The sequence below is a fragment of the Salmo salar genome, chromosome 18 (genome assembly GCF_965601325.2).
Source record: "Salmo salar chromosome 18, fSalSal1, whole genome shotgun sequence".
NCBI classification, from domain to species: Eukaryota; Metazoa; Chordata; class Actinopteri; order Salmoniformes; family Salmonidae; genus Salmo; species Salmo salar.
This window is the reverse complement of record NC_138308.1, coordinates 64,409,332-64,415,998: the sequence shown is the minus strand read 5'-3', so window position 1 is coordinate 64,415,998 and position 6,667 is coordinate 64,409,332.

Below are 6,667 nucleotides of genomic sequence, written 5' to 3'. Positions count from 1 at the left end.
CATTCAATACTTTCATAATTGACAAAAAAAAGCATTGGACATGTCATTTTGCAAAAAAAAAGAGAAAAAAAAGTCACTTTTTTCCTATGAAATCATATTCAAAATGCACAAAACATATGCCTTGTGCACAAGCAAAAGCAACCCAAAAAACGACGTCAATAAAAAACGTCATTAGCATGTTCATACAGCTCTTATACATGTGTAATTGACATAACAATCGAAAAAAAATTGAAAAACGGTCCAGAAACCACTCTTTAAGGGGTTGAAAAGTTTTCAAAAAATATGTCATTTTTTCAAAATTTGACTCTTGTTTCTTGAATTGTGTTACATTTGCAATATGAAAATTCACAGCGGAGAGCTCTAGCCATCTATTGGATATTTGCTGTGATTTGGCACATTCAATACTTTCATAATTGACAAAAAAAAGCATTGGACATGTCATTTTGCAAATTTTTTTAAAAAAAATGTCACTTTTTTCCTATGAAATCATATTCAAAATGCACAAAACATATGCCACATGCCACAAGCAAAAGCAAGCAAAAAACGACGTCAATAAAAAACGTCATTAGCATGTTCATACAGCTCTTATACATGTGTAATTGACATAACAATCGAAAAAAAATCGAAAAACGGGCCAGAAACCACTTTTTAAGGGGTTGAAAAGTTTTCAAAAAAATATGTCATTTTTTCAAAATTTGACTCTTGGGTCTTGAATTGTGTTACATTTGCAATATGAAAATTCACTGCGGAGAGCTCTAGCCATCTATTGGATATTTGCTGTGATTTGGCACATTCAATACTTTCATAATTGACAAAAAAAAGCATTGGACATGTCATTTTGCAAAAAAAAAGAGAAAAAAAAGTCACTTTTTTCCTATGAAATCATATTCAAAATGCACAAAACATATGCCTTGTGCACAAGCAAAAGCAACCCAAAAAACGACGTCAATAAAAAACGTCATTAGCATGTTCATACAGCTCTTATACATGTGTAATTGACATAACAATCGAAAAAAAATTGAAAAACGGTCCAGAAACCACTCTTTAAGGGGTTGAAAAGTTTTCAAAAAATATGTCATTTTTTCAAAATTTGACTCTTGTTTCTTGAATTGTGTTACATTTGCAATATGAAAATTCACAGCGGAGAGCTCTAGCCATCTATTGGATATTTGCTGTGATTTGGCACATTCAATACTTTCATAATTGACAAAAAAAAGCATTGGACATGTCATTTTGCAAAAAAAATGAAAAAACAAATGTCACTTTTTTCCTATGAAATCATATTCAAAATGCACAAAACATATGCCTTGTGCACAAGCAAAAGCAACCCAAAAAACGACGTCAATAAAAAACGTCATTAGCATGTTCATACAGCTCTTATACATGTGTAATTGACATAACAATCGAAAAAAAATTGAAAAACGGTCCAGAAACCACTCTTTAAGGGGTTGAAAAGTTTTCAAAAAATATGTCATTTTTTCAAAATTTGACTCTTGGGTCTTGAATTGTGTTACATTTGCAATATGAAAATTCACAGCGGAGAGCTCTAGCCATCTATTGGATATTTGCTGTGATTTGGCACATTCAATACTTTCATAATTGACAAAAAAAAGCATTGGACATGTCATTTTGCAAATTTTTTTTTTTTAAATGTCACTTTTTTCCTATGAAATCATATTCAAAATGCACAAAACATATGCCTTGTGCACAAGCAAAAGCAACCCAAAAAACGACGTCAATAAAAAAACGTCATTAGCATGTTCATACAGCTCTTATACATGTGTAATTGACATAACAATCGAAAAAAAATTGAAAAACGGGCCAGAAACCACTTTTTAAGGGGTTGAAAAGTTTCAAAAAATATGTCATTTTTTCAAAATTTGACTCTTGGGTCTGGAATTGTGTTACATTTGCAATATGAAAATTCACTGCGGAGAGCTCTAGCCATCTATTGGATATTTGCTGTGATTTGGCACATTCAATACTTTCATAATTGACAAAAAAAGCATTGGACATGTCATTTTGCAAATATTTTTTTTTTAAATGTCACTTTTTTCCTATGAAATCATATTCAAAATGCACAAAACATATGCCTTGTGCACAAACAAAAGCAACCCAAAAAAACGACGTCAATAAAAAACGTCATAAGCATGTTCATACAGCTCTTATACATGTGTAATTGACATAACAATCGAAAAAAAAATTGAAAAACGGTCCAGAAACAACTTTTTTAAGGGTTGATAAGTTTTTAAAAAAAATATCATATTATCAAAATCTGACCTTTGGGTGTAGACTTGGGTATCATTTGCTGTATGAAAAACCACGGTGGAGCGCGCTCGCCATCTAAAGTAAATTTGGGGTGTTACAATTGGCAATTGCCATCGGAAAATTGCCATATGATTGGCCCGGAGATGGACCGCTTTCGGTGGTATTTACAATCGTGTGTATGATTCGTGCTATGCCAATATGTTCCCATGTTATTTTGGCCAAATTAGGGGGGTTTTCCCTTACATGATGCAACCACCACTATGCTTGAAAATCTGGAGAGTGGTACTAAATAAAGTGTTGTTTTGGATTTTTCCCAAACATAACACTTAGTATTCAGGACAAAAAGTGAATTTCTTTGCCACATTTTATGCAGTATTAGATTAGTGCTTTGTTGCAAACAAGATTCATGTTTTAGAATATTTTTTATTCTGTACAGGCTTCCTTCTTTTCACTCTGTCAATTAGGTTAGTATTGTGGAGTAACTACAACGTTGTTGATCCATCTTCAGTTTTATCCTATCACAGCCATTAACTTCCCTGCTTGCGTCCCACCCTAGTCAACAGCCAGTGGAATCACGTGGCGTGAAATTCAAATACCTCAAAAATTCTATAACTTCAATTTCTCAAACATATGACTATTTTACACCATTTTAAAGACAAGACTCTCGTTAATCTAAACACTGTCCGATTTCAAAAAGGCTTTACAGCGAAAGCAAAACATTAGATTATGTCAGGAGAGTACCCTGCCAAAAATAATCACTCAGCCATTTTCAAAGCAAACATATATGTCACAAAAACCAAAACCACAGCTAAATGCAGCACTAACCTTTGATGATCTTCATCAGATGACACTCCTAGGACATTATGTTATACAATACATGCATGTTTTGTTCAATCAAGTTCATATTTATATCAAAAAACAGCTTTTGACATTAGCATGTGATGTTCAGAACTAGCATACCCACTGCAAACTTCCGGTGAATTTACTAAATTACTCACGATAAACGTTCACAAAATACATGTTTATTTTAAGAATTATTGATACAGAACTCCTTTATGCAATCGCGGTGACAGATTTTAAAATAGCTTTTCGGCGAAAGCACATTTTACAATATTCTGAGTACATAGCCCGGCCATCACGGCTAGCTATTTTGACACCCACCAAGTTTGGGACAACCTAAACTCAGAATTACTATTAGAAAAATTGGATTACCTTTGCCGTTCTTCATCAGAATGCACTCCCAGGACTTCTACTTCAACAACAAATGTTGTTTTGGTTCCAAATAATCCATAGTTATATTCAAATAGCTCTGTTTTGTTTGTGCGTTCAGGTCATTATCTGAAGGGTGACGCACGAGCGCATTTCGTGACAAAACATTTCAAAATATTCCATTACCGTACTTCGAAGCATGTCAAACGCTGTTTAAAATCAATTTTTATGCTATTTTTCTCGTAAAATAGCGATAATATTCCAACTGGGCGACGTTGTATTTATTCAAAGGCTGAAAGAAAAAAATGGCGAATTCTCATGAACGCGCATCTCCAGTGTCACTGTCCCCAGGCTGACCACTCACAAATTCTCCTGCTGTTCTTCGCCCAGAGACAGCAGACACCCCATTACACTTTCTGGCGCCTTCTGAGAGCCAATGGAAGCCTTAGAAAATGTCACGTTACAGCAGAGATGCTGTATTTTCGATAGAGATGCAACAGAAGGACAACAAATTGTCAGACAGGGCACTTCATGTATGGAATCTTCTCAGGTTTTGGCCTGCCATATGAGTTCTGTTATACTCACAGACACCATTCAAACAGTTTTAGAAACTTTAGAGTGTTTTCTATCCAAATCTACTAATTATATGCATATTCTCGTTTCTGGGCAAGAGTAGAAACCAGTTTAAATCGGGTACGTTTTTTATCCGGCCGTGCAAATACTGCCCCCTAGCCCCAATAGGTTAAACTCTAACTATTTAAAGTCACCATTGGCCTCATGGAGAAATCCCTGACTGGTTTCCTTCCTCTCTGGCAACTGAGTTAGGAAGGACACCTTTATCTTTGTAGTGACTGGGAGTATTGATACACCATCCAAAGTGTAATAAATAACTTCTCCATGCTCAAACGGATATTCAATGTCTGTTTTTTTACCAATAGTTGCCCTTTGCGAGGCATTGGAAAAACACCTTTGGTTTTAGTCATTGAAAAATCATGTTAAACTCTAGTATTGTACTCAGAGTGAGTCCATGCAACTTATTGTGTGACTTGTAAAGCATATTTTTACTCCTTAAGTTATTTAGGCTTGCCACAACAAAGGGGTTGTATACTTATTGACTCATTTTTTTTTAAATTATACTAATTTTGACATTATGGAGTATTTTGTGAAGGCCGGTGACATGTTTTCTTCTTTAATTGAATTAATTTTAAATTCAGGCTGTAGCACAACAAAATGTGGAAAGAATCATGGATGTGAATACTTTCTGAAGCCAATGTACATAGAGATAGGTACAAGTGAGCGACAGCGAGGGAAGAGAGAGGGGGACGGAGAAAGGGAGAGGGGATTGCATCTGGCATCTGTGCAAGTGTGTGTGACAGGACAGTACAGTACATAAAGGGCCAACCCACATGAAAAAATACTATGGTATTCACTGTAGTGGTTGTGTGGACTTTACTGTAGTATTCACTGTAGTGTTTTTGCAGACTTAACTGTAGTATTCACTGTATTGTTTTTGAGGACTAAAGTCTGCAAAAACACTACAGCAAATACTATAGTATATACTGTAGTGTGCTGTAATATATTGTGGACTGTAATATATTGTAATATTTGCTGTATATACTGTAGTGTGCTGTAATATATTGTGGACTGTAATATATTGTAATATTTGCTGTAGTGTTTTTGCTGACATTGTATGTGTAAACTTTCTCTAATCTCTCTCACACATCAATCCACCCACCCACCAATGACACAGACACACAATTGCAGTCACTCACCCATCCTGTCCTTTCCTGCTGTCCCTGCAAGGCAAGCTGACAGAGACTTTGTCAGCAGCTCAGAGAATGACTCTCCCTCTCTCTCTCCTTCTATCTCATGCTCTCTCTTTCCATCTCTCTCACTCTGTCTAGGCTTAGTTCAGCTCTTTTCCAGATGTCTCCATCCCCCAATGACAAACTGATCTGCAGTTCCCACAAAAAGCTCTGCCGTACTCTGGCTCTGTTAAAGAAAACAGCTGATGGAGGGTTTTGATTGGAACTGTCATTAGTTCCTAATAAGGAGAATGTATCTCATCTCAACCTGTTTTTTGAAACTTTCCATTCCCTTTATGTCAGGGAGTTTGTTGTGATCTCGGTCAGCGTCTATGTACGACTGTCACTTTTTTTCATGTCTTGAAACAGCTGACATACCTCAACTCTCTCCCTCAGATCTCCTGCCAAGCAATTTCAGGGGAACTGCCTCCATTTTGTTCAGCAGGCCCCAAATCAAAATTGGTTTGGGTAGAAAAAATAGCTAGCAAACCCTATTCATTTGTCTTTTGCTGTACCTCCAACTTGTTTCCCCAAGAAAAGACAGGACACAAACCCAAATACAAGCCACTAATTTGATCTTGGTCAGTCTTTTTCATCAAAAAGACTTGATTGTACGATAAGTCACATATATGGACAACACATAGAAAAGCCACTAATTTGATATCGATTCGTTTTTTCCCTCAAAAAGGCATTTGTCAGAGATAGAGCTGATCTTACACTATGCCAGGATTGCAAAGTCGCATTCTGGCATTGATGTGCCTTTGCCGACGGCTTGAGAGAGTTTGCTTGAGAGAGTTCACAGTCATCTCCATCCCTTCTCTCTGCCCCGCGGGTATCAGTGTGTGGTTCCTACTCATGTCGTAGTACTGTAGTAGGGATCAGCTGGATATTTGCTATGCTTTCCAGTGATGTTCTGCTTTTGCTCCCATTCTCCTCGCATGCGTGTGATTCTGCACATCAAGCCTCGACTGGTAATTGTTCCTAATAATGGTAATGGTAATGAATTAGTCGTCGCTCAAAAGCATATTGAGAAGTGTGGTTCTGTGTGATAAGAAAGAGAATGAGCTAGTGCAGATTCTTTCAGTGTGATAGGCAAAGAAAGTAAGATTAAATAAAACATTTTTATTCTATCAAGCATGTGTGAGCATTGTGGCTTTAAATACTTTTGTATCCCTGGCCATACTATTATAGGGAGACCATGGTGATGATCGTGATAATGGCGGTGTTGCTGTTGAAGATGATAATGATGAAGATTATGCTATACATGACAACAGTACACCTTTAATCTTCGGTTACTGGCCCAATGCTCTTAATCACCAAGCTGTCTTCCACTCTGTACCAACAGGCATATCCATACTCCATTATTCCATTCCATACAATTAATT